This window comes from Hyla sarda, unplaced genomic scaffold, assembly GCF_029499605.1.
Source record: "Hyla sarda isolate aHylSar1 unplaced genomic scaffold, aHylSar1.hap1 scaffold_2188, whole genome shotgun sequence".
Classification (NCBI taxonomy): Eukaryota; Metazoa; Chordata; class Amphibia; order Anura; family Hylidae; genus Hyla; species Hyla sarda.
In genome coordinates, this window is record NW_026608859.1 from 9,050 (window position 1) to 36,830 (window position 27,781).

The 27,781-nt window shown below is 46.0% G+C and overlaps 11 non-coding genes across 11 annotated transcripts; all 11 read left to right on the forward strand.

Annotated features, from left to right (window-relative positions):
* Window positions 1–2,079: 2,079 nt before the first annotated feature.
* LOC130320033 (U2 spliceosomal RNA) lies at window positions 2,080–2,270 on the forward strand. The gene has a single exon (XR_008866006.1). It is a non-coding gene; the product is annotated as a U2 spliceosomal RNA (small nuclear RNA).
* Window positions 2,271–4,357: 2,087 nt separating this feature from the next.
* LOC130320034 (U2 spliceosomal RNA) lies at window positions 4,358–4,548 on the forward strand. The gene has a single exon (XR_008866007.1). It is a non-coding gene; the product is annotated as a U2 spliceosomal RNA (small nuclear RNA).
* Window positions 4,549–6,633: 2,085 nt separating this feature from the next.
* On the forward strand, window positions 6,634–6,824 carry LOC130320014 (U2 spliceosomal RNA). Its single transcript, XR_008865989.1, has one exon. It is a non-coding gene; the product is annotated as a U2 spliceosomal RNA (small nuclear RNA).
* Window positions 6,825–8,868: 2,044 nt separating this feature from the next.
* On the forward strand, window positions 8,869–9,059 carry LOC130320015 (U2 spliceosomal RNA). The gene has a single exon (XR_008865990.1). It is a non-coding gene; the product is annotated as a U2 spliceosomal RNA (small nuclear RNA).
* A 2,067-nt stretch (window positions 9,060–11,126) lies between these two features.
* LOC130320016 (U2 spliceosomal RNA) lies at window positions 11,127–11,317 on the forward strand. The gene has a single exon (XR_008865991.1). It is a non-coding gene; the product is annotated as a U2 spliceosomal RNA (small nuclear RNA).
* A 2,066-nt stretch (window positions 11,318–13,383) lies between these two features.
* LOC130320018 (U2 spliceosomal RNA) lies at window positions 13,384–13,574 on the forward strand. The gene has a single exon (XR_008865992.1). It is a non-coding gene; the product is annotated as a U2 spliceosomal RNA (small nuclear RNA).
* Window positions 13,575–15,664: 2,090 nt separating this feature from the next.
* Window positions 15,665–15,855, forward strand: LOC130320019 (U2 spliceosomal RNA). Its single transcript, XR_008865993.1, has one exon. It is a non-coding gene; the product is annotated as a U2 spliceosomal RNA (small nuclear RNA).
* A 2,084-nt stretch (window positions 15,856–17,939) lies between these two features.
* On the forward strand, window positions 17,940–18,130 carry LOC130320020 (U2 spliceosomal RNA). Its single transcript, XR_008865994.1, has one exon. It is a non-coding gene; the product is annotated as a U2 spliceosomal RNA (small nuclear RNA).
* Window positions 18,131–20,211: 2,081 nt separating this feature from the next.
* On the forward strand, window positions 20,212–20,402 carry LOC130320021 (U2 spliceosomal RNA). The gene has a single exon (XR_008865995.1). It is a non-coding gene; the product is annotated as a U2 spliceosomal RNA (small nuclear RNA).
* Window positions 20,403–22,484: 2,082 nt separating this feature from the next.
* LOC130320022 (U2 spliceosomal RNA) lies at window positions 22,485–22,675 on the forward strand. Its single transcript, XR_008865996.1, has one exon. It is a non-coding gene; the product is annotated as a U2 spliceosomal RNA (small nuclear RNA).
* Window positions 22,676–24,760: 2,085 nt separating this feature from the next.
* On the forward strand, window positions 24,761–24,951 carry LOC130320023 (U2 spliceosomal RNA). Its single transcript, XR_008865997.1, has one exon. It is a non-coding gene; the product is annotated as a U2 spliceosomal RNA (small nuclear RNA).
* Window positions 24,952–27,781: the final 2,830 nt, after the last annotated feature.

Genomic DNA, 27,781 nt, shown 5'->3' on the forward strand with positions numbered 1-27,781 from the left:
CCTTACAGGGTTAAAAAGAAAGATTCCTACTTTCATTGCTACCTGCTTGCTGGCTAGCCAGCTAGCCAGCCCTGTGGGCCTTGCTGCTGCTGCAGCCAAAAAACAAAAGGTGGTGCTGCTGCTTCTGCTGCTTCTGCTTGTGTCTGGCCGCTGTTGGAGCGTCCAGGCACAGGACTTCTGCTGCTGCTGACTAAATGGCCTCCTTAATTGGATCATTTGAGTAGCCAGCACACCTGTGCAGGTAGGGCATGACATGATAGGCAGCTGCCTTGATAGCGGGTGGGTGCTGAATGTTCCTAATTGACAAAATAAGATTAATGCTTATGAAGAAATATAAAATCTCATCCCTTCCCCAATATCGCGCCACACCCCTACCCCTTAATTCCCTGGTTGAACTTGATGGACATATGTCTTTTTTCGACCGTACTAACTATGTAACTATGTAACATAACATGGGGGGGGGGGGGGGGGGGTCTCCTGGCTGTTCACACAGGTGTGTCATTGCTGTACATTGACCATGCATTGCTTCTGTGGTATTGCAAAGGCAAAGACAAATGCTTCCAGCCATCCATTGCACTAATGGATTGGTCATCAGCTGGCTGTCTATGTCCCGCATCAATATAGACCAAAGTACAGAGGGTTAGGCTATGCTATTGTGCACCTACCTGATGCATCAGAAGGTGCGAGGCCCTTGCTAAATTCTGTGCACAGACTTTGAGATCTATACTTTAGACTGTATCTAAACCTGCTCCAACATGGACTGACATTCTGGCCTACTTTCAGCCGATGCGACTTGTCTGTCGCTGAACAGTCGCTTTTTATGTATTCAGCACCTATGTATAATGTTGTAAAAATGCTCTAGAAGCTAAAGTCGCAGAAATGTCACACATATTTGGCCTGCAACTTTCTGTGCGACAAATTCAGACAGGAAAAATCAGTATAAATCCTTAGAAAATTATCCCCCAGTGTCTCCATCTGCTGGCGGTATTGAATAAGCATTGCTGCACTGATGGGGTATGCATTAGACGAAAAAAAAGAAGAAAAAGAAGAATAATACGCCCAGAAAAGAGGCGAAAAGGAGAAAAACGTAAAAAAACTTGAAAAAAAAGTAAGAGGAAGAGAAGGGAAAAAAAGGTGGAAATGGGTTTAAAAGTGATTTCGGCGGAGAAATATATATATATATATATATATATATATATATATATACGCGCACACACACACATATATATAAACGTATTCTCCGTTGAGATATTGCAGCCGCTGCTGTGTCCAGGCCCAGGAGCCTTAGCACTGTGCTGTGATGTCACTCAATACCACTGACATCACTAGGTGTAAACAACATCTCTCCTTTGCTGTGTATGTGACTATGGAGCTGTTTGGTGATGTCGTCTATTATGGCCTTCATAGAAGCAACAGGAGATTGTTGCATCCATCTAGAACCCTCAGAACTACAGTGCTATGATGTCACTCACTTCCACAGGCCTTGCAGAGTGTAAACAACAACAACCCAGCTTTGTTGTGTATGTAACCATAGGGATTTGTGATGTCACCTAGAACCTTCACAGCAGCGACAGCTTTATGAGGAGCATCAGCACTGCTCTGCCTGAGCAGAACCATCACCGCCATAGGTTGTCAAATAACCCGGATTTAACCCACACAGGTAAGTCCAATGGGGTGCAGGCATGTCCTCTATGCTTACAGCTTCCCGTGGGTGTTGGTTTGATACCGTTTGGGGACAGCCAAGGAGGCATCTGCAGGCAACAAAGGTAGGTGTGTGCTTGTGTGTGTGTTTCCTATGCAGATCCTAAGCCCAGTGTCACATGCAAGTAGGAGGAGTAAGAAGGGTTCCTGGCAAATCCGGGTTATGGATTGCATTTAAAAAGGCCCCGTGGGAGTGCAATGGGCCCCTGTCTTGCTGCTTAGCAATAATGGTATGGGTTTAGGTTCTGCTGTGTGTACTGGTGGTTGACTGCCCCCCAGCCCAGAGTGTGCATGGAAAATTGTCTGGCAGCCTCCCTGACAGCAAGCAGTGATAGTGCCCATGAAGGGGACCTTGTTGGGCCCGCCCCTTTCACGGTTATCGCTTCTCGGCCTTTTGGCTAAGATCAAGTGTAGTATCTGTTCTTATCAGTTTAATATCTGATACGTCCCCTATCTGGGGACCATATATTAAATGGATTTTTGAGAACGGGGGCCGATTTCGAAGCTTGCTTCCGTCGCCCTATGCATTGACCCGATATGGCAGTATCTTCGGGTACAGTGCACCACCCCCTTACAGGGTTAAAAAGAAAGATTCCTACTTTCATTGCTACCTGCTTGCTGGCTAGCCAGCTAGCCAGCCCTGTGGGCCTTGCTGCTGCTGCAGCCAAAAAACAAAAGGTGGTGCTGCTGCTTCTGCTGCTTCTGCTTGTGTCTGGCCGCTGTTGGAGCGTCCAGGCACAGGACTTCTGCTGCTGCTGACTAAATGGCCTCCTTAATTGGATCATTTGAGTAGCCAGCACACCTGTGCAGGTAGGGCATGACATGATAGGCAGCTGCCTTGATAGCGGGTGGGTGCTGAATGTTCCTAATTGACAAAATAAGATTAATGCTTATGAAGAAATATAAAATCTCATCCCTTCCCCAATATCGCGCCACACCCCTACCCCTTAATTCCCTGGTTGAACTTGATGGACATATGTCTTTTTTCGACCGTACTAACTATGTAACTATGTAACTATGTAACATAACATGGGGGGGGGGGGGGGTCTCCTGGCTGTTCACACAGGTGTGTCATTGCTGTACATTGACCATGCATTGCTTCTGTGGTATTGCAAAGGCAAAGACAAATGCTTCCAGCCATCCATTGCACTAATGGATTGGTCATCAGCTGGCTGTCTATGTCCCGCATCAATATAGACCAAAGTACAGAGGGTTAGGCTATGCTATTGTGCACCTACCTGATGCATCAGAAGGTGCGAGGCCCTTGCTAAATTCTGTGCACAGACTTTGAGATCTATACTTTAGACTGTATCTAAACCTGCTCCAACATGGACTGACATTCTGGCCTACTTTCAGCCGATGCGACTTGTCTGTCGCTGAACAGTCGCTTTTTATGTATTCAGCACCTATGTATAATGTTGTAAAAATGCTCTAGAAGCTAAAGTCGCAGAAATGTCACACATATTTGGCCTGCAACTTTCTGTGCGACAAATTCAGACAGGAAAAATCAGTATAAATCCTTAGAAAATTATCCCCCAGTGTCTCCATCTGCTGGCGGTATTGAATAAGCATTGCTGCACTGATGGGGTATGCATTAGACGAAAAAAAAGAAGAAAAAGAAGAATAATACGCCCAGAAAAGAGGCGAAAAGGAGAAAAACGTAAAAAAACGTGAAAAAAAAGTAAGAGGAAGAGAAGGGAAAAAAAGGTGGAAATGGGTTTAAAAGTGATTTCGGCGGAGAAATATATATATATATATATATATATATATATATATATATATACGCGCACACACACACATATATATAAACGTATTCTCCGTTGAGATATTGCAGCCGCTGCTGTGTCCAGGCCCAGGAGCCTTAGCACTGTGCTGTGATGTCACTCAATACCACTGACATCACTAGGTGTAAACAACATCTCTCCTTTGCTGTGTATGTGACTATGGAGCTGTTTGGTGATGTCGTCTATTATGGCCTTCATAGAAGCAACAGGAGATTGTTGCATCCATCTAGAACCCTCAGAACTACAGTGCTATGATGTCACTCACTTCCACAGGCCTTGCAGAGTGTAAACAACAACAACCCAGCTTTGTTGTGTATGTAACCATAGGGATTTGTGATGTCACCTAGAACCTTCACAGCAGCGACAGCTTTATGAGGAGCATCAGCACTGCTCTGCCTGAGCAGAACCATCACCGCCATAGGTTGTCAAATAACCCGGATTTAACCCACACAGGTAAGTCCAATGGGGTGCAGGCATGTCCTCTATGCTTACAGCTTCCCGTGGGTGTTGGTTTGATACCGTTTGGGGACAGCCAAGGAGGCATCTGCAGGCAACAAAGGTAGGTGTGTGCTTGTGTGTGTGTTTCCTATGCAGATCCTAAGCCCAGTGTCACATGCAAGTAGGAGGAGTAAGAAGGGTTCCTGGCAAATCCGGGTTATGGATTGCATTTAAAAAGGCCCCGTGGGAGTGCAATGGGCCCCTGTCTTGCTGCTTAGCAATAATGGTATGGGTTTAGGTTCTGCTGTGTGTACTGGTGGTTGACTGCCCCCCAGCCCAGAGTGTGCATGGAAAATTGTCTGGCAGCCTCCCTGACAGCAAGCAGTGATAGTGCCCATGAAGGGGACCTTGTTGGGCCCGCCCCTTTCACGGTTATCGCTTCTCGGCCTTTTGGCTAAGATCAAGTGTAGTATCTGTTCTTATCAGTTTAATATCTGATACGTCCCCTATCTGGGGACCATATATTAAATGGATTTTTGAGAACGGGGGCCGATTTCGAAGCTTGCTTCCGTCGCCCTATGCATTGACCCGATATGGCAGTATCTTCGGGTACAGTGCACCACCCCCTTACAGGGTTAAAAAGAAAGATTCCTACTTTCATTGCTACCTGCTTGCTGGCTAGCCAGCTAGCCATCCCTGTGGGCCTTGCTGCTGCTGCAGCCAAAAAACAAAAGGTGGTGCTGCTGCTTCTGCTGCTTCTGCTTGTGTCTGGCCGCTGTTGGAGCGTCCAGGCACAGGACTTCTGCTGCTGCTGACTAAATGGCCTCCTTAATTGGATCATTTGAGTAGCCAGCACACCTGTGCAGGTAGGGCATGACATGATAGGCAGCTGCCTTGATAGCGGGTGGGTGCTGAATGTTCCTAATTGACAAAATAAGATTAATGCTTATGAAGAAATATAAAATCTCATCCCTTCCCCAATATCGCGCCACACCCCTACCCCTTAATTCCCTGGTTGAACTTGATGGACATATGTCTTTTTTCGACCGTACTAACTATGTAACTATGTAACATAACATGGGGGGGGGGGGGTCTCCTGGCTGTTCACACAGGTGTGTCATTGCTGTACATTGACCATGCATTGCTTCTGTGGTATTGCAAAGGCAAAGACAAATGCTTCCAGCCATCCATTGCACTAATGGATTGGTCATCAGCTGGCTGTCTATGTCCCGCATCAATATAGACCAAAGTACAGAGGGTTAGGCTATGCTATTGTGCACCTACCTGATGCATCAGAAGGTGCGAGGCCCTTGCTAAATTCTGTGCACAGACTTTGAGATCTATACTTTAGACTGTATCTAAACCTGCTCCAACATGGACTGACATTCTGGCCTACTTTCAGCCGATGCGACTTGTCTGTCGCTGAACAGTCGCTTTTTATGTATTCAGCACCTATGTATAATGTTGTAAAAATGCTCTAGAAGCTAAAGTCGCAGAAATGTCACACATATTTGGCCTGCAACTTTCTGTGCGACAAATTCAGACAGGAAAAATCAGTATAAATCCTTAGAAAATTATCCCCCAGTGTCTCCATCTGCTGGCGGTATTGAATAAGCATTGCTGCACTGATGGGGTATGCATTAGACGAAAAAAAAGAAGAAAAAGAAGAATAATACGCCCAGAAAAGAGGCGAAAAGGAGAAAAACGTAAAAAAACGTGAAAAAAAAGTAAGAGGAAGAGAAGGGAAAAAAAGGTGGAAATGGGTTTAAAAGTGATTTCGGCGGAGAAATATATATATATATATATATATATATATATATATATATATATATATATACGCGCACACACACACATATATATAAACGTATTCTCCGTTGAGATATTGCAGCCGCTGCTGTGTCCAGGCCCAGGAGCCTTAGCACTGTGCTGTGATGTCACTCAATACCACTGACATCACTAGGTGTAAACAACATCTCTCCTTTGCTGTGTATGTGACTATGGAGCTGTTTGGTGATGTCGTCTATTATGGCCTTCATAGAAGCAACAGGAGATTGTTGCATCCATCTAGAACCCTCAGAACTACAGTGCTATGATGTCACTCACTTCCACAGGCCTTGCAGAGTGTAAACAACAACAACCCAGCTTTGTTGTGTATGTAACCATAGGGATTTGTGATGTCACCTAGAACCTTCACAGCAGCGACAGCTTTATGAGGAGCATCAGCACTGCTCTGCCTGAGCAGAACCATCACCGCCATAGGTTGTCAAATAACCCGGATTTAACCCACACAGGTATGTCCAATGGGGTGCAGGCATGTCCTCTATGCTTACAGCTTCCCGTGGGTGTTGGTTTGATACCGTTTGGGGACAGCCAAGGAGGCATCTGCAGGCAACAATGGTAGGTGTGTGCTTGTGTGTGTGTTTCCTATGCAGATCCTAAGCCCAGTGTCACATGCAAGTAGGAGGAGTAAGAAGGGTTCCTGGCAAATCCGGGTTATGGATTGCATTTAAAAAGGCCCCGTGGGAGTGCAATGGGCCCCTGTCTTGCTGCTTAGCAATAATGGTATGGGTTTAGGTTCTGCTGTGTGTACTGGTGGTTGACTGCCCCCCAGCCCAGAGTGTGCATGGAAAATTGTCTGGCAGCCTCCCTGACAGCAAGCAGTGATAGTGCCCATGAAGGGGACCTTGTTGGGCCCGCCCCTTTCACGGTTATCGCTTCTCGGCCTTTTGGCTAAGATCAAGTGTAGTATCTGTTCTTATCAGTTTAATATCTGATACGTCCCCTATCTGGGGACCATATATTAAATGGATTTTTGAGAACGGGGGCCGATTTCGAAGCTTGCTTCCGTCGCCCTATGCATTGACCCGATATGGCAGTATCTTCGGGTACAGTGCACCACCCCCTTACAGGGTTAAAAAGAAAGATTCCTACTTTCATTGCTACCTGCTTGCTGGCTAGCCAGCTAGCCAGCCCTGTGGGCCTTGCTGCTGCTGCAGCCAAAAAACAAAAGGTGGTGCTGCTGCTTCTGCTGCTTCTGCTTGTGTCTGGCCGCTGTTGGAGCGTCCAGGCACAGGACTTCTGCTGCTGCTGACTAAATGGCCTCCTTAATTGGATCATTTGAGTAGCCAGCACACCTGTGCAGGTAGGGCATGACATGATAGGCAGCTGCCTTGATAGCGGGTGGGTGCTGAATGTTCCTAATTGACAAAATAAGATTAATGCTTATGAAGAAATATAAAATCTCATCCCTTCCCCAATATCGCGCCACACCCCTACCCCTTAATTCCCTGGTTGAACTTGATGGACATATGTCTTTTTTCGACCGTACTAACTATGTAACTATGTAACATAACATGGGGGGGGGGGGGGTCTCCTGGCTGTTCACACAGGTGTGTCATTGCTGTACATTGACCATGCATTGCTTCTGTGGTATTGCAAAGGCAAAGACAAATGCTTCCAGCCATCCATTGCACTAATGGATTGGTCATCAGCTGGCTGTCTATGTCCCGCATCAATATAGACCAAAGTACAGAGGGTTAGGCTATGCTATTGTGCACCTACCTGATGCATCAGAAGGTGCGAGGCCCTTGCTAAATTCTGTGCACAGACTTTGAGATCTATACTTTAGACTGTATCTAAACCTGCTCCAACATGGACTGACATTCTGGCCTACTTTCAGCCGATGCGACTTGTCTGTCGCTGAACAGTCGCTTTTTATGTATTCAGCACCTATGTATAATGTTGTAAAAATGCTCTAGAAGCTAAAGTCGCAGAAATGTCACACATATTTGGCCTGCAACTTTCTGTGCGACAAATTCAGACAGGAAAAATCAGTATAAATCCTTAGAAAATTATCCCCCAGTGTCTCCATCTGCTGGCGGTATTGAATAAGCATTGCTGCACTGATGGGGTATGCATTAGACGAAAAAAAAGAAGAAAAAGAAGAATAATACGCCCAGAAAAGAGGCGAAAAGGAGAAAAACGTAAAAAAACGTGAAAAAAAAGTAAGAGGAAGAGAAGGGAAAAAAAGGTGGAAATGGGTTTAAAAGTGATTTCGGCGGAGAAATATATACGCGCACACACACACATATATATAAACGTATTCTCCGTTGAGATATTGCAGCCGCTGCTGTGTCCAGGCCCAGGAGCCTTAGCACTGTGCTGTGATGTCACTCAATACCACTGACATCACTAGGTGTAAACAACATCTCTCCTTTGCTGTGTATGTGACTATGGAGCTGTTTGGTGATGTCGTCTATTATGGCCTTCATAGAAGCAACAGGAGATTGTTGCATCCATCTAGAACCCTCAGAACTACAGTGCTATGATGTCACTCACTTCCACAGGCCTTGCAGAGTGTAAACAACAACAACCCAGCTTTGTTGTGTATGTAACCATAGGGATTTGTGATGTCACCTAGAACCTTCACAGCAGCGACAGCTTTATGAGGAGCATCAGCACTGCTCTGCCTGAGCAGAACCATCACCGCCATAGGTTGTCAAATAACCCGGATTTAACCCACACAGGTAAGTCCAATGGGGTGCAGGCATGTCCTCTATGCTTACAGCTTCCCGTGGGTGTTGGTTTGATACCGTTTGGGGACAGCCAAGGAGGCATCTGCAGGCAACAAAGGTAGGTGTGTGCTTGTGTGTGTGTTTCCTATGCAGATCCTAAGCCCAGTGTCACATGCAAGTAGGAGGAGTAAGAAGGGTTCCTGGCAAATCCGGGTTATGGATTGCATTTAAAAAGGCCCCGTGGGAGTGCAATGGGCCCCTGTCTTGCTGCTTAGCAATAATGGTATGGGTTTAGGTTCTGCTGTGTGTACTGGTGGTTGACTGCCCCCCAGCCCAGAGTGTGCATGGAAAATTGTCTGGCAGCCTCCCTGACAGCAAGCAGTGATAGTGCCCATGAAGGGGACCTTGTTGGGCCCGCCCCTTTCACGGTTATCGCTTCTCGGCCTTTTGGCTAAGATCAAGTGTAGTATCTGTTCTTATCAGTTTAATATCTGATACGTCCCCTATCTGGGGACCATATATTAAATGGATTTTTGAGAACGGGGGCCGATTTCGAAGCTTGCTTCCGTCGCCCTATGCATTGACCCGATATGGCAGTATCTTCGGGTACAGTGCACCACCCCCTTACAGGGTTAAAAAGAAAGATTCCTACTTTCATTGCTACCTGCTTGCTGGCTAGCCAGCTAGCCAGCCCTGTGGGCCTTGCTGCTGCTGCAGCCAAAAAACAAAAGGTGGTGCTGCTGCTTCTGCTTGTGTCTGGCCGCTGTTGGAGCGTCCAGGCACAGGACTTCTGCTGCTGCTGACTAAATGGCCTCCTTAATTGGATCATTTGAGTAGCCAGCACACCTGTGCAGGTAGGGCATGACATGATAGGCAGCTGCCTTGATAGCGGGTGGGTGCTGAATGTTCCTAATTGACAAAATAAGATTAATGCTTATGAAGAAATATAAAATCTCATCCCTTCCCCAATATCGCGCCACACCCCTACCCCTTAATTCCCTGGTTGAACTTGATGGACATATGTCTTTTTTCGACCGTACTAACTATGTAACTATGTAACATAACATGGGGGGGGGGTCTCCTGGCTGTTCACACAGGTGTGTCATTGCTGTACATTGACCATGCATTGCTTCTGTGGTATTGCAAAGGCAAAGACAAATGCTTCCAGCCATCCATTGCACTAATGGATTGGTCATCAGCTGGCTGTCTATGTCCCGCATCAATATAGACCAAAGTACAGAGGGTTAGGCTATGCTATTGTGCACCTACCTGATGCATCAGAAGGTGCGAGGCCCTTGCTAAATTCTGTGCACAGACTTTGAGATCTATACTTTAGACTGTATCTAAACCTGCTCCAACATGGACTGACATTCTGGCCTACTTTCAGCCGATGCGACTTGTCTGTCGCTGAACAGTCGCTTTTTATGTATTCAGCACCTATGTATAATGTTGTAAAAATGCTCTAGAAGCTAAAGTCGCAGAAATGTCACACATATTTGGCCTGCAACTTTCTGTGCGACAAATTCAGACAGGAAAAATCAGTATAAATCCTTAGAAAATTATCCCCCAGTGTCTCCATCTGCTGGCGGTATTGAATAAGCATTGCTGCACTGATGGGGTATGCATTAGACGAAAAAAAAGAAGAAAAAGAAGAATAATACGCCCAGAAAAGAGGCGAAAAGGAGAAAAACGTAAAAAAACGTGAAAAAAAAGTAAGAGGAAGAGAAGGGAAAAAAAGGTGGAAATGGGTTTAAAAGTGATTTCGGCGGAGAAATATATATATATATATATATATATATATATATATATATATATACGCGCACACACACACATATATATAAACGTATTCTCCGTTGAGATATTGCAGCCGCTGCTGTGTCCAGGCCCAGGAGCCTTAGCACTGTGCTGTGATGTCACTCAATACCACTGACATCACTAGGTGTAAACAACATCTCTCCTTTGCTGTGTATGTGACTATGGAGCTGTTTGGTGATGTCGTCTATTATGGCCTTCATAGAAGCAACAGGAGATTGTTGCATCCATCTAGAACCCTCAGAACTACAGTGCTATGATGTCACTCACTTCCACAGGCCTTGCAGAGTGTAAACAACAACAACCCAGCTTTGTTGTGTATGTAACCATAGGGATTTGTGATGTCACCTAGAACCTTCACAGCAGCGACAGCTTTATGAGGAGCATCAGCACTGCTCTGCCTGAGCAGAACCATCACCGCCATAGGTTGTCAAATAACCCGGATTTAACCCACACAGGTAAGTCCAATGGGGTGCAGGCATGTCCTCTATGCTTACAGCTTCCCGTGGGTGTTGGTTTGATACCGTTTGGGGACAGCCAAGGAGGCATCTGCAGGCAACAAAGGTAGGTGTGTGCTTGTGTGTGTGTTTCCTATGCAGATCCTAAGCCCAGTGTCACATGCAAGTAGGAGGAGTAAGAAGGGTTCCTGGCAAATCCGGGTTATGGATTGCATTTAAAAAGGCCCCGTGGGAGTGCAATGGGCCCCTGTCTTGCTGCTTAGCAATAATGGTATGGGTTTAGGTTCTGCTGTGTGTACTGGTGGTTGACTGCCCCCCAGCCCAGAGTGTGCATGGAAAATTGTCTGGCAGCCTCCCTGACAGCAAGCAGTGATAGTGCCCATGAAGGGGACCTTGTTGGGCCCGCCCCTTTCACGGTTATCGCTTCTCGGCCTTTTGGCTAAGATCAAGTGTAGTATCTGTTCTTATCAGTTTAATATCTGATACGTCCCCTATCTGGGGACCATATATTAAATGGATTTTTGAGAACGGGGGCCGATTTCGAAGCTTGCTTCCGTCGCCCTATGCATTGACCCGATATGGCAGTATCTTCGGGTACAGTGCACCACCCCCTTACAGGGTTAAAAAGAAAGATTCCTACTTTCATTGCTACCTGCTTGCTGGCTAGCCAGCTAGCCAGCCCTGTGGGCCTTGCTGCTGCTGCAGCCAAAAAACAAAAGGTGGTGCTGCTGCTTCTGCTTGTGTCTGGCCGCTGTTGGAGCGTCCAGGCACAGGACTTCTGCTGCTGCTGACTAAATGGCCTCCTTAATTGGATCATTTGAGTAGCCAGCACACCTGTGCAGGTAGGGCATGACATGATAGGCAGCTGCCTTGATAGCGGGTGGGTGCTGAATGTTCCTAATTGACAAAATAAGATTAATGCTTATGAAGAAATATAAAATCTCATCCCTTCCCCAATATCGCGCCACACCCCTACCCCTTAATTCCCTGGTTGAACTTGATGGACATATGTCTTTTTTCGACCGTACTAACTATGTAACTATGTAACATAACATGGGGGGGGGGGGGGGGGTCTCCTGGCTGTTCACACAGGTGTGTCATTGCTGTACATTGACCATGCATTGCTTCTGTGGTATTGCAAAGGCAAAGACAAATGCTTCCAGCCATCCATTGCACTAATGGATTGGTCATCAGCTGGCTGTCTATGTCCCGCATCAATATAGACCAAAGTACAGAGGGTTAGGCTATGCTATTGTGCACCTACCTGATGCATCAGAAGGTGCGAGGCCCTTGCTAAATTCTGTGCACAGACTTTGAGATCTATACTTTAGACTGTATCTAAACCTGCTCCAACATGGACTGACATTCTGGCCTACTTTCAGCCGATGCGACTTGTCTGTCGCTGAACAGTCGCTTTTTATGTATTCAGCACCTATGTATAATGTTGTAAAAATGCTCTAGAAGCTAAAGTCGCAGAAATGTCACACATATTTGGCCTGCAACTTTCTGTGCGACAAATTCAGACAGGAAAAATCAGTATAAATCCTTAGAAAATTATCCCCCAGTGTCTCCATCTGCTGGCGGTATTGAATAAGCATTGCTGCACTGATGGGGTATGCATTAGACGAAAAAAAAGAAGAAAAAGAAGAATAATACGCCCAGAAAAGAGGCGAAAAGGAGAAAAACGTAAAAAAACTTGAAAAAAAAGTAAGAGGAAGAGAAGGGAAAAAAAGGTGGAAATGGGTTTAAAAGTGATTTCGGCGGAGAAATATATATATATATATATATATATATATATATATACGCGCACACACACACATATATATAAACGTATTCTCCGTTGAGATATTGCAGCCGCTGCTGTGTCCAGGCCCAGGAGCCTTAGCACTGTGCTGTGATGTCACTCAATACCACTGACATCACTAGGTGTAAACAACATCTCTCCTTTGCTGTGTATGTGACTATGGAGCTGTTTGGTGATGTCGTCTATTATGGCCTTCATAGAAGCAACAGGAGATTGTTGCATCCATCTAGAACCCTCAGAACTACAGTGCTATGATGTCACTCACTTCCACAGGCCTTGCAGAGTGTAAACAACAACAACCCAGCTTTGTTGTGTATGTAACCATAGGGATTTGTGATGTCACCTAGAACCTTCACAGCAGCGACAGCTTTATGAGGAGCATCAGCACTGCTCTGCCTGAGCAGAACCATCACCGCCATAGGTTGTCAAATAACCCGGATTTAACCCACACAGGTAAGTCCAATGGGGTGCAGGCATGTCCTCTATGCTTACAGCTTCCCGTGGGTGTTGGTTTGATACCGTTTGGGGACAGCCAAGGAGGCATCTGCAGGCAACAAAGGTAGGTGTGTGCTTGTGTGTGTGTTTCCTATGCAGATCCTAAGCCCAGTGTCACATGCAAGTAGGAGGAGTAAGAAGGGTTCCTGGCAAATCCGGGTTATGGATTGCATTTAAAAAGGCCCCGTGGGAGTGCAATGGGCCCCTGTCTTGCTGCTTAGCAATAATGGTATGGGTTTAGGTTCTGCTGTGTGTACTGGTGGTTGACTGCCCCCCAGCCCAGAGTGTGCATGGAAAATTGTCTGGCAGCCTCCCTGACAGCAAGCAGTGATAGTGCCCATGAAGGGGACCTTGTTGGGCCCGCCCCTTTCACGGTTATCGCTTCTCGGCCTTTTGGCTAAGATCAAGTGTAGTATCTGTTCTTATCAGTTTAATATCTGATACGTCCCCTATCTGGGGACCATATATTAAATGGATTTTTGAGAACGGGGGCCGATTTCGAAGCTTGCTTCCGTCGCCCTATGCATTGACCCGATATGGCAGTATCTTCGGGTACAGTGCACCACCCCCTTACAGGGTTAAAAAGAAAGATTCCTACTTTCATTGCTACCTGCTTGCTGGCTAGCCAGCTAGCCAGCCCTGTGGGCCTTGCTGCTGCTGCAGCCAAAAAACAAAAGGTGGTGCTGCTGCTTCTGCTGCTTCTGCTTGTGTCTGGCCGCTGTTGGAGCGTCCAGGCACAGGACTTCTGCTGCTGCTGACTAAATGGCCTCCTTAATTGGATCATTTGAGTAGCCAGCACACCTGTGCAGGTAGGGCATGACATGATAGGCAGCTGCCTTGATAGCGGGTGGGTGCTGAATGTTCCTAATTGACAAAATAAGATTAATGCTTATGAAGAAATATAAAATCTCATCCCTTCCCCAATATCGCGCCACACCCCTACCCCTTAATTCCCTGGTTGAACTTGATGGACATATGTCTTTTTTCGACCGTACTAACTATGTAACTATGTAACTATGTAACATAACATGGGGGGGGGGGGGGGGGGTCTCCTGGCTGTTCACACAGGTGTGTCATTGCTGTACATTGACCATGCATTGCTTCTGTGGTATTGCAAAGGCAAAGACAAATGCTTCCAGCCATCCATTGCACTAATGGATTGGTCATCAGCTGGCTGTCTATGTCCCGCATCAATATAGACCAAAGTACAGAGGGTTAGGCTATGCTATTGTGCACCTACCTGATGCATCAGAAGGTGCGAGGCCCTTGCTAAATTCTGTGCACAGACTTTGAGATCTATACTTTAGACTGTATCTAAACCTGCTCCAACATGGACTGACATTCTGGCCTACTTTCAGCCGATGCGACTTGTCTGTCGCTGAACAGTCGCTTTTTATGTATTCAGCACCTATGTATAATGTTGTAAAAATGCTCTAGAAGCTAAAGTCGCAGAAATGTCACACATATTTGGCCTGCAACTTTCTGTGCGACAAATTCAGACAGGAAAAATCAGTATAAATCCTTAGAAAATTATCCCCCAGTGTCTCCATCTGCTGGCGGTATTGAATAAGCATTGCTGCACTGATGGGGTATGCATTAGACGAAAAAAAAGAAGAAAAAGAAGAATAATACGCCCAGAAAAGAGGCGAAAAGGAGAAAAACGTAAAAAAACGTGAAAAAAAAGTAAGAGGAAGAGAAGGGAAAAAAAGGTGGAAATGGGTTTAAAAGTGATTTCGGCGGAGAAATATATATATATATATATATATATATATATATATATATATACGCGCACACACACACATATATATAAACGTATTCTCCGTTGAGATATTGCAGCCGCTGCTGTGTCCAGGCCCAGGAGCCTTAGCACTGTGCTGTGATGTCACTCAATACCACTGACATCACTAGGTGTAAACAACATCTCTCCTTTGCTGTGTATGTGACTATGGAGCTGTTTGGTGATGTCGTCTATTATGGCCTTCATAGAAGCAACAGGAGATTGTTGCATCCATCTAGAACCCTCAGAACTACAGTGCTATGATGTCACTCACTTCCACAGGCCTTGCAGAGTGTAAACAACAACAACCCAGCTTTGTTGTGTATGTAACCATAGGGATTTGTGATGTCACCTAGAACCTTCACAGCAGCGACAGCTTTATGAGGAGCATCAGCACTGCTCTGCCTGAGCAGAACCATCACCGCCATAGGTTGTCAAATAACCCGGATTTAACCCACACAGGTAAGTCCAATGGGGTGCAGGCATGTCCTCTATGCTTACAGCTTCCCGTGGGTGTTGGTTTGATACCGTTTGGGGACAGCCAAGGAGGCATCTGCAGGCAACAAAGGTAGGTGTGTGCTTGTGTGTGTGTTTCCTATGCAGATCCTAAGCCCAGTGTCACATGCAAGTAGGAGGAGTAAGAAGGGTTCCTGGCAAATCCGGGTTATGGATTGCATTTAAAAAGGCCCCGTGGGAGTGCAATGGGCCCCTGTCTTGCTGCTTAGCAATAATGGTATGGGTTTAGGTTCTGCTGTGTGTACTGGTGGTTGACTGCCCCCCAGCCCAGAGTGTGCATGGAAAATTGTCTGGCAGCCTCCCTGACAGCAAGCAGTGATAGTGCCCATGAAGGGGACCTTGTTGGGCCCGCCCCTTTCACGGTTATCGCTTCTCGGCCTTTTGGCTAAGATCAAGTGTAGTATCTGTTCTTATCAGTTTAATATCTGATACGTCCCCTATCTGGGGACCATATATTAAATGGATTTTTGAGAACGGGGGCCGATTTCGAAGCTTGCTTCCGTCGCCCTATGCATTGACCCGATATGGCAGTATCTTCGGGTACAGTGCACCACCCCCTTACAGGGTTAAAAAGAAAGATTCCTACTTTCATTGCTACCTGCTTGCTGGCTAGCCAGCTAGCCAGCCCTGTGGGCCTTGCTGCTGCTGCAGCCAAAAAACAAAAGGTGGTGCTGCTGCTTCTGCTGCTTCTGCTTGTGTCTGGCCGCTGTTGGAGCGTCCAGGCACAGGACTTCTGCTGCTGCTGACTAAATGGCCTCCTTAATTGGATCATTTGAGTAGCCAGCACACCTGTGCAGGTAGGGCATGACATGATAGGCAGCTGCCTTGATAGCGGGTGGGTGCTGAATGTTCCTAATTGACAAAATAAGATTAATGCTTATGAAGAAATATAAAATCTCATCCCTTCCCCAATATCGCGCCACACCCCTACCCCTTAATTCCCTGGTTGAACTTGATGGACATATGTCTTTTTTCGACCGTACTAACTATGTAACTATGTAACATAACATGGGGGGGGGGGGGGGGTCTCCTGGCTGTTCACACAGGTGTGTCATTGCTGTACATTGACCATGCATTGCTTCTGTGGTATTGCAAAGGCAAAGACAAATGCTTCCAGCCATCCATTGCACTAATGGATTGGTCATCAGCTGGCTGTCTATGTCCCGCATCAATATAGACCAAAGTACAGAGGGTTAGGCTATGCTATTGTGCACCTACCTGATGCATCAGAAGGTGCGAGGCCCTTGCTAAATTCTGTGCACAGACTTTGAGATCTATACTTTAGACTGTATCTAAACCTGCTCCAACATGGACTGACATTCTGGCCTACTTTCAGCCGATGCGACTTGTCTGTCGCTGAACAGTCGCTTTTTATGTATTCAGCACCTATGTATAATGTTGTAAAAATGCTCTAGAAGCTAAAGTCGCAGAAATGTCACACATATTTGGCCTGCAACTTTCTGTGCGACAAATTCAGACAGGAAAAATCAGTATAAATCCTTAGAAAATTATCCCCCAGTGTCTCCATCTGCTGGCGGTATTGAATAAGCATTGCTGCACTGAGGGGGTATGCATTAGACGAAAAAAAAGAAGAAAAAGAAGAATAATACGCCCAGAAAAGAGGCGAAAAGGAGAAAAACGTAAAAAAACGTGAAAAAAAAGTAAGAGGAAGAGAAGGGAAAAAAAGGTGGAAATGGGTTTAAAAGTGATTTCGGCGGAGAAATATATATATATATATATATATATATATATATATATATATATATACGCGCACACACACACATATATATAAACGTATTCTCCGTTGAGATATTGCAGCCGCTGCTGTGTCCAGGCCCAGGAGCCTTAGCACTGTGCTGTGATGTCACTCAATACCACTGACATCACTAGGTGTAAACAACATCTCTCCTTTGCTGTGTATGTGACTATGGAGCTGTTTGGTGATGTCGTCTATTATGGCCTTCATAGAAGCAACAGGAGATTGTTGCATCCATCTAGAACCCTCAGAACTACAGTGCTATGATGTCACTCACTTCCACAGGCCTTGCAGAGTGTAAACAACAACAACCCAGCTTTGTTGTGTATGTAACCATAGGGATTTGTGATGTCACCTAGAACCTTCACAGCAGCGACAGCTTTATGAGGAGCATCAGCACTGCTCTGCCTGAGCAGAACCATCACCGCCATAGGTTGTCAAATAACCCGGATTTAACCCACACAGGTAAGTCCAATGGGGTGCAGGCATGTCCTCTATGCTTACAGCTTCCCGTGGGTGTTGGTTTGATACCGTTTGGGGACAGCCAAGGAGGCATCTGCAGGCAACAAAGGTAGGTGTGTGCTTGTGTGTGTGTTTCCTATGCAGATCCTAAGCCCAGTGTCACATGCAAGTAGGAGGAGTAAGAAGGGTTCCTGGCAAATCCGGGTTATGGATTGCATTTAAAAAGGCCCCGTGGGAGTGCAATGGGCCCCTGTCTTGCTGCTTAGCAATAATGGTATGGGTTTAGGTTCTGCTGTGTGTACTGGTGGTTGACTGCCCCCCAGCCCAGAGTGTGCATGGAAAATTGTCTGGCAGCCTCCCTGACAGCAAGCAGTGATAGTGCCCATGAAGGGGACCTTGTTGGGCCCGCCCCTTTCACGGTTATCGCTTCTCGGCCTTTTGGCTAAGATCAAGTGTAGTATCTGTTCTTATCAGTTTAATATCTGATACGTCCCCTATCTGGGGACCATATATTAAATGGATTTTTGAGAACGGGGGCCGATTTCGAAGCTTGCTTCCGTCGCCCTATGCATTGACCCGATATGGCAGTATCTTCGGGTACAGTGCACCACCCCCTTACAGGGTTAAAAAGAAAGATTCCTACTTTCATTGCTACCTGCTTGCTGGCTAGCCAGCTAGCCAGCCCTGTGGGCCTTGCTGCTGCTGCAGCCAAAAAACAAAAGGTGGTGCTGCTGCTTCTGCTTGTGTCTGGCCGCTGTTGGAGCGTCCAGGCACAGGACTTCTGCTGCTGCTGACTAAATGGCCTCCTTAATTGGATCATTTGAGTAGCCAGCACACCTGTGCAGGTAGGGCATGACATGATAGGCAGCTGCCTTGATAGCGGGTGGGTGCTGAATGTTCCTAATTGACAAAATAAGATTAATGCTTATGAAGAAATATAAAATCTCATCCCTTCCCCAATATCGCGCCACACCCCTACCCCTTAATTCCCTGGTTGAACTTGATGGACATATGTCTTTTTTCGACCGTACTAACTATGTAACTATGTAACATAACATGGGGGGGGGGGGGGGGGGTCTCCTGGCTGTTCACACAGGTGTGTCATTGCTGTACATTGACCATGCATTGCTTCTGTGGTATTGCAAAGGCAAAGACAAATGCTTCCAGCCATCCATTGCACTAATGGATTGGTCATCAGCTGGCTGTCTATGTCCCGCATCAATATAGACCAAAGTACAGAGGGTTAGGCTATGCTATTGTGCACCTACCTGATGCATCAGAAGGTGCGAGGCCCTTGCTAAATTCTGTGCACAGACTTTGAGATCTATACTTTAGACTGTATCTAAACCTGCTCCAACATGGACTGACATTCTGGCCTACTTTCAGCCGATGCGACTTGTCTGTCGCTGAACAGTCGCTTTTTATGTATTCAGCACCTATGTATAATGTTGTAAAAATGCTCTAGAAGCTAAAGTCGCAGAAATGTCACACATATTTGGCCTGCAACTTTCTGTGCGACAAATTCAGACAGGAAAAATCAGTATAAATCCTTAGAAAATTATCCCCCAGTGTCTCCATCTGCTGGCGGTATTGAATAAGCATTGCTGCACTGATGGGGTATGCATTAGACGAAAAAAAAGAAGAAAAAGAAGAATAATACGCCCAGAAAAGAGGCGAAAAGGAGAAAAACGTAAAAAAACGTGAAAAAAAAGTAAGAGGAAGAGAAGGGAAAAAAAGGTGGAAATGGGTTTAAAAGTGATTTCGGCGGAGAAATATATATATATATATATATATATATATATATATATATATATATATATACGCGCACACACACACATATATATAAACGTATTCTCCGTTGAGATATTGCAGCCGCTGCTGTGTCCAGGCCCAGGAGCCTTAGCACTGTGCTGTGATGTCACTCAATACCACTGACATCACTAGGTGTAAACAACATCTCTCCTTTGCTGTGTATGTGACTATGGAGCTGTTTGGTGATGTCGTCTATTATGGCCTTCATAGAAGCAACAGGAGATTGTTGCATCCATCTAGAACCCTCAGAACTACAGTGCTATGATGTCACTCACTTCCACAGGCCTTGCAGAGTGTAAACAACAACAACCCAGCTTTGTTGTGTATGTAACCATAGGGATTTGTGATGTCACCTAGAACCTTCACAGCAGCGACAGCTTTATGAGGAGCATCAGCACTGCTCTGCCTGAGCAGAACCATCACCGCCATAGGTTGTCAAATAACCCGGATTTAACCCACACAGGTAAGTCCAATGGGGTGCAGGCATGTCCTCTATGCTTACAGCTTCCCGTGGGTGTTGGTTTGATACCGTTTGGGGACAGCCAAGGAGGCATCTGCAGGCAACAAAGGTAGGTGTGTGCTTGTGTGTGTGTTTCCTATGCAGATCCTAAGCCCAGTGTCACATGCAAGTAGGAGGAGTAAGAAGGGTTCCTGGCAAATCCGGGTTATGGATTGCATTTAAAAAGGCCCCGTGGGAGTGCAATGGGCCCCTGTCTTGCTGCTTAGCAATAATGGTATGGGTTTAGGTTCTGCTGTGTGTACTGGTGGTTGACTGCCCCCCAGCCCAGAGTGTGCATGGAAAATTGTCTGGCAGCCTCCCTGACAGCAAGCAGTGATAGTGCCCATGAAGGGGACCTTGTTGGGCCCGCCCCTTTCACGGTTATCGCTTCTCGGCCTTTTGGCTAAGATCAAGTGTAGTATCTGTTCTTATCAGTTTAATATCTGATACGTCCCCTATCTGGGGACCATATATTAAATGGATTTTTGAGAACGGGGGCCGATTTCGAAGCTTGCTTCCGTCGCCCTATGCATTGACCCGATATGGCAGTATCTTCGGGTACAGTGCACCACCCCCTTACAGGGTTAAAAAGAAAGATTCCTACTTTCATTGCTACCTGCTTGCTGGCTAGCCAGCTAGCCAGCCCTGTGGGCCTTGCTGCTGCTGCAGCCAAAAAACAAAAGGTGGTGCTGCTGCTTCTGCTGCTTCTGCTTGTGTCTGGCCGCTGTTGGAGCGTCCAGGCACAGGACTTCTGCTGCTGCTGACTAAATGGCCTCCTTAATTGGATCATTTGAGTAGCCAGCACACCTGTGCAGGTAGGGCATGACATGATAGGCAGCTGCCTTGATAGCGGGTGGGTGCTGAATGTTCCTAATTGACAAAATAAGATTAATGCTTATGAAGAAATATAAAATCTCATCCCTTCCCCAATATCGCGCCACACCCCTACCCCTTAATTCCCTGGTTGAACTTGATGGACATATGTCTTTTTTCGACCGTACTAACTATGTAACTATGTAACATAACATGGGGGGGGGGGGGGTCTCCTGGCTGTTCACACAGGTGTGTCATTGCTGTACATTGACCATGCATTGCTTCTGTGGTATTGCAAAGGCAAAGACAAATGCTTCCAGCCATCCATTGCACTAATGGATTGGTCATCAGCTGGCTGTCTATGTCCCGCATCAATATAGACCAAAGTACAGAGGGTTAGGCTATGCTATTGTGCACCTACCTGATGCATCAGAAGGTGCGAGGCCCTTGCTAAATTCTGTGCACAGACTTTGAGATCTATACTTTAGACTGTATCTAAACCTGCTCCAACATGGACTGACATTCTGGCCTACTTTCAGCCGATGCGACTTGTCTGTCGCTGAACAGTCGCTTTTTATGTATTCAGCACCTATGTATAATGTTGTAAAAATGCTCTAGAAGCTAAAGTCGCAGAAATGTCACACATATTTGGCCTGAAACTTTCTGTGCGACAAATTCAGACAGGAAAAATCAGTATAAATCCTTAGAAAATTATCCCCCAGTGTCTCCATCTGCTGGCGGTATTGAATAAGCATTGCTGCACTGATGGGGTATGCATTAGACGAAAAAAAAGAAGAAAAAGAAGAATAATACGCCCAGAAAAGAGGCGAAAAGGAGAAAAACGTAAAAAAACGTGAAAAAAAAGTAAGAGGAAGAGAAGGGAAAAAAAGGTGGAAATGGGTTTAAAAGTGATTTCGGCGGAGAAATATATATATATATATATATATATATATATATATATATATATATACGCGCACACACACACATATATATAAACGTATTCTCCGTTGAGATATTGCAGCCGCTGCTGTGTCCAGGCCCAGGAGCCTTAGCACTGTGCTGTGATGTCACTCAATACCACTGACATCACTAGGTGTAAACAACATCTCTCCTTTGCTGTGTATGTGACTATGGAGCTGTTTGGTGATGTCGTCTATTATGGCCTTCATAGAAGCAACAGGAGATTGTTGCATCCATCTAGAACCCTCAGAACTACAGTGCTATGATGTCACTCACTTCCACAGGCCTTGCAGAGTGTAAACAACAACAACCCAGCTTTGTTGTGTATGTAACCATAGGGATTTGTGATGTCACCTAGAACCTTCACAGCAGCGACAGCTTTATGAGGAGCATCAGCACTGCTCTGCCTGAGCAGAACCATCACCGCCATAGGTTGTCAAATAACCCGGATTTAACCCACACAGGTAAGTCCAATGGGGTGCAGGCATGTCCTCTATGCTTACAGCTTCCCGTGGGTGTTGGTTTGATACCGTTTGGGGACAGCCAAGGAGGCATCTGCAGGCAACAAAGGTAGGTGTGTGCTTGTGTGTGTGTTTCCTATGCAGATCCTAAGCCCAGTGTCACATGCAAGTAGGAGGAGTAAGAAGGGTTCCTGGCAAATCCGGGTTATGGATTGCATTTAAAAAGGCCCCGTGGGAGTGCAATGGGCCCCTGTCTTGCTGCTTAGCAATAATGGTATGGGTTTAGGTTCTGCTGTGTGTACTGGTGGTTGACTGCCCCCCAGCCCAGAGTGTGCATGGAAAATTGTCTGGCAGCCTCCCTGACAGCAAGCAGTGATAGTGCCCATGAAGGGGACCTTGTTGGGCCCGCCCCTTTCACGGTTATCGCTTCTCGGCCTTTTGGCTAAGATCAAGTGTAGTATCTGTTCTTATCAGTTTAATATCTGATACGTCCCCTATCTGGGGACCATATATTAAATGGATTTTTGAGAACGGGGGCCGATTTCGAAGCTTGCTTCCGTCGCCCTATGCATTGACCCGATATGGCAGTATCTTCGGGTACAGTGCACCACCCCCTTACAGGGTTAAAAAGAAAGATTCCTACTTTCATTGCTACCTGCTTGCTGGCTAGCCAGCTAGCCAGCCCTGTGGGCCTTGCTGCTGCTGCAGCCAAAAAACAAAAGGTGGTGCTGCTGCTTCTGCTGCTTCTGCTTGTGTCTGGCCGCTGTTGGAGCGTCCAGGCACAGGACTTCTGCTGCTGCTGACTAAATGGCCTCCTTAATTGGATCATTTGAGTAGCCAGCACACCTGTGCAGGTAGGGCATGACATGATAGGCAGCTGCCTTGATAGCGGGTGGGTGCTGAATGTTCCTAATTGACAAAATAAGATTAATGCTTATGAAGAAATATAAAATCTCATCCCTTCCCCAATATCGCGCCACACCCCTACCCCTTAATTCCCTGGTTGAACTTGATGGACATATGTCTTTTTTCGACCGTACTAACTATGTAACTATGTAACATAACATGGGGGGGGGGGGGGGGTCTCCTGGCTGTTCACACAGGTGTGTCATTGCTGTACATTGACCATGCATTGCTTCTGTGGTATTGCAAAGGCAAAGACAAATTGCTTCCAGCCATCCATTGCACTAATGGATTGGTCATCAGCTGGCTGTCTATGTCCCGCATCAATATAGACCAAAGTACAGAGGGTTAGGCTATGCTATTGTGCACCTACCTGATGCATCAGAAGGTGCGAGGCCCTTGCTAAATTCTGTGCACAGACTTTGAGATCTATACTTTAGACTGTATCTAAACCTGCTCCAACATGGACTGACATTCTGGCCTACTTTCAGCCGATGCGACTTGTCTGTCGCTGAACAGTCGCTTTTTATGTATTCAGCACCTATGTATAATGTTGTAAAAATGCTCTAGAAGCTAAAGTCGCAGAAATGTCACACATATTTGGCCTGCAACTTTCTGTGCGACAAATTCAGACAGGAAAAATCAGTATAAATCCTTAGAAAATTATCCCCCAGTGTCTCCATCTGCTGGCGGTATTGAATAAGCATTGCTGCACTGATGGGGTATGCATTAGACGAAAAAAAAGAAGAAAAAGAAGAATAATACGCCCAGAAAAGAGGCGAAAAGGAGAAAAACGTAAAAAAACGTGAAAAAAAAGTAAGAGGAAGAGAAGGGAAAAAAAGGTGGAAATGGGTTTAAAAGTGATTTCGGCGGAGAAATATATATATATATATATATATATATATATATATATATATATATACGCGCACACACACACATATATATAAACGTATTCTCCGTTGAGATATTGCAGCCGCTGCTGTGTCCAGGCCCAGGAGCCTTAGCACTGTGCTGTGATGTCACTCAATACCACTGACATCACTAGGTGTAAACAACATCTCTCCTTTGCTGTGTATGTGACTATGGAGCTGTTTGGTGATGTCGTCTATTATGGCCTTCATAGAAGCAACAGGAGATTGTTGCATCCATCTAGAACCCTCAGAACTACAGTGCTATGATGTCACTCACTTCCACAGGCCTTGCAGAGTGTAAACAACAACAACCCAGCTTTGTTGTGTATGTAACCATAGGGATTTGTGATGTCACCTAGAACCTTCACAGCAGCGACAGCTTTATGAGGAGCATCAGCACTGCTCTGCCTGAGCAGAACCATCACCGCCATAGGTTGTCAAATAACCCGGATTTAACCCACACAGGTAAGTCCAATGGGGTGCAGGCATGTCCTCTATGCTTACAGCTTCCCGTGGGTGTTGGTTTGATACCGTTTGGGGACAGCCAAGGAGGCATCTGCAGGCAACAAAGGTAGGTGTGTGCTTGTGTGTGTGTTTCCTATGCAGATCCTAAGCCCAGTGTCACATGCAAGTAGGAGGAGTAAGAAGGGTTCCTGGCAAATCCGGGTTATGGATTGCATTTAAAAAGGCCCCGTGGGAGTGCAATGGGCCCCTGTCTTGCTGCTTAGCAATAATGGTATGGGTTTAGGTTCTGCTGTGTGTACTGGTGGTTGACTGCCCCCCAGCCCAGAGTGTGCATGGAAAATTGTCTGGCAGCCTCCCTGACAGCAAGCAGTGATAGTGCCCATGAAGGGGACCTTGTTGGGCCCGCCCCTTTCACGGTTATCGCTTCTCGGCCTTTTGGCTAAGATCAAGTGTAGTATCTGTTCTTATCAGTTTAATATCTGATACGTCCCCTATCTGGGGACCATATATTAAATGGATTTTTGAGAACGGGGGCCGATTTCGAAGCTTGCTTCCGTCGCCCTATGCATTGACCCGATATGGCAGTATCTTCGGGTACAGTGCACCACCCCCTTACAGGGTTAAAAAGAAAGATTCCTACTTTCATTGCTACCTGCTTGCTGGCTAGCCAGCTAGCCAGCCCTGTGGGCCTTGCTGCTGCTGCAGCCAAAAAACAAAAGGTGGTGCTGCTGCTGCTTCTGCTGCTTCTGCTTCTGCTTGTGTCTGGCCCCTGTTGGAGCGTCCAGGCACAGGACTTCTGCTGCTGCTGACTAAATGGCCTCCTTAATTGGATCATTTGAGTAGCCAGCACACCTGTGCAGGTAGGGCATGACATGATAGGCAGCTGCCTTGATAGCGGGTGGGTGCTGAATGTTCCTAATTGACAAAATAAGATTAATGCTTATGAAGAAATATAAAATCTCATCCCTTCCCCAATATCGCGCCACACCCCTACCCCTTAATTCCCTGGTTGAACTTGATGGACATATGTCTTTTTTCGACCGTACTAACTATGTAACTATGTAACATAACATGGGGGGGGGGGGGGGGGGGTCTCCTGGCTGTTCACACAGGTGTGTCATTGCTGTACATTGACCATGCATTGCTTCTGTGGTATTGCAAAGGCAAAGACAAATGCTTCCAGCCATCCATTGCACTAATGGATTGGTCATCAGCTGGCTGTCTATGTCCCGCATCAATATAGACCAAAGTACAGAGGGTTAGGCTATGCTATTGTGCACCTACCTGATGCATCAGAAGGTGCGAGGCCCTTGCTAAATTCTGTGCACAGACTTTGAGATCTATACTTTAGACTGTATCTAAACCTGCTCCAACATGGACTGACATTCTGGCCTACTTTCAGCCGATGCGACTTGTCTGTCGCTGAACAGTCGCTTTTTATGTATTCAGCACCTATGTATAATGTTGTAAAAATGCTCTAGAAGCTAAAGTCGCAGAAATGTCACACATATTTGGCCTGCAACTTTCTGTGCGACAAATTCAGACAGGAAAAATCAGTATAAATCCTTAGAAAATTATCCCCCAGTGTCTCCATCTGCTGGCGGTATTGAATAAGCATTGCTGCACTGATGGGGTATGCATTAGACGAAAAAAAAGAAGAAAAAGAAGAATAATACGCCCAGAAAAGAGGCGAAAAGGAGAAAAACGTAAAAAAACTTGAAAAAAAAGTAAGAGGAAGAGAAGGGAAAAAAAGGTGGAAATGGGTTTAAAAGTGATTTCGGCGGAGAAATATATATATATATATATATATATATATATATATATATATATACGCGCACACACACACATATATATAAACGTATTCTCCGTTGAGATATTGCAGCCGCTGCTGTGTCCAGGCCCAGGAGCCTTAGCACTGTGCTGTGATGTCACTCAATACCACTGACATCACTAGGTGTAAACAACATCTCTCCTTTGCTGTGTATGTGACTATGGAGCTGTTTGGTGATGTCGTCTATTATGGCCTTCATAGAAGCAACAGGAGATTGTTGCATCCATCTAGAACCCTCAGAACTACAGAGCTATGATGTCACTCACTTCCACAGGCCTTGCAGAGTGTAAACAACAACAACCCAGCTTTGTTGTGTATGTAACCATAGGGATTTGTGATGTCACCTAGAACCTTCACAGCAGCGACAGCTTTATGAGGAGCATCAGCACTGCTCTGCCTGAGCAGAACCATCACCGCCATAGGTTGTCAAATAACCCGGATTTAACCCACACAGGTAAGTCCAATGGGGTGCAGGCATGTCCTCTATGCTTACAGCTTCCCGTGGGTGTTGGTTTGATACCGTTTGGGGACAGCCAAGGAGGCATCTGCAGGCAACAAAGGTAGGTGTGTGCTTGTGTGTGTGTTTCCTATGCAGATCCTAAGCCCAGTGTCACATGCAAGTAGGAGGAGTAAGAAGGGTTCCTGGCAAATCCGGGTTATGGATTGCATTTAAAAAGGCCCCGTGGGAGTGCAATGGGCCCCTGTCTTGCTGCTTAGCAATAATGGTATGGGTTTAGGTTCTGCTGTGTGTACTGGTGGTTGACTGCCCCCCAGCCCAGAGTGTGCATGGAAAATTGTCTGGCAGCCTCCCTGACAGCAAGCAGTGATAGTGCCCATGAAGGGGACCTTGTTGGGCCCGCCCCTTTCACGGTTATCGCTTCTCGGCCTTTTGGCTAAGATCACGTGTGGATTTCTGTGCGTGGTTTGGGTTGAAAGGAGTGGTGATCGGGGCCCTCTTTACGGGGGGCCCTGGATTGTTGCTGAGCTGCGATCGTGGGTTTTACCTGCAAAAATGAGCGAGAAGGCGCGTGGACTTGAGGACACGGTGCGGATCTACGTTCCTGGCGAGCACCGGGGGACGATCGGACTTGACCAAATCGTTGTGGAGATTCTTCGCAAGCTTGATTACCTACAGGTATGGAATGTATTGGCTATACAGGATTTTCCTAGGCAAGGAATTTATGATATTACTTTTTGTGGTTCTGAGATTTGCCAGAGAGTCTATATGGATCTTGAAGAAATGAAGAGGAAAAGAGGAAAAGTGAGCCTGCTATAATGAAGAAGATTAAAGTGGAACCGTTATTTATGAATACAACAAAGGTAGTAATTGTCCACATGTATAATCCTAAGGTTTCTGATGAAATGGTTACAAACTTTTTGTTCCGGTATTGCGAGGAAGTGAAATTTATAGGAAGACTTAAGAACAAGTTTGGGTACTTTAATTGTAAGAGAAAGTTTATTGTAAAATTTAAAAAAGATGAAGGAATGCAAGATGGAAGGAAGAGCATACCACAGGTGTTTTCTATCGGAGGAGAGAGAGGTTTCTGCTTTTATGAAGGCCAGTTGCAATATTGTAGAAAGTGCCATGCCTATGGCCATGTGCAGGATT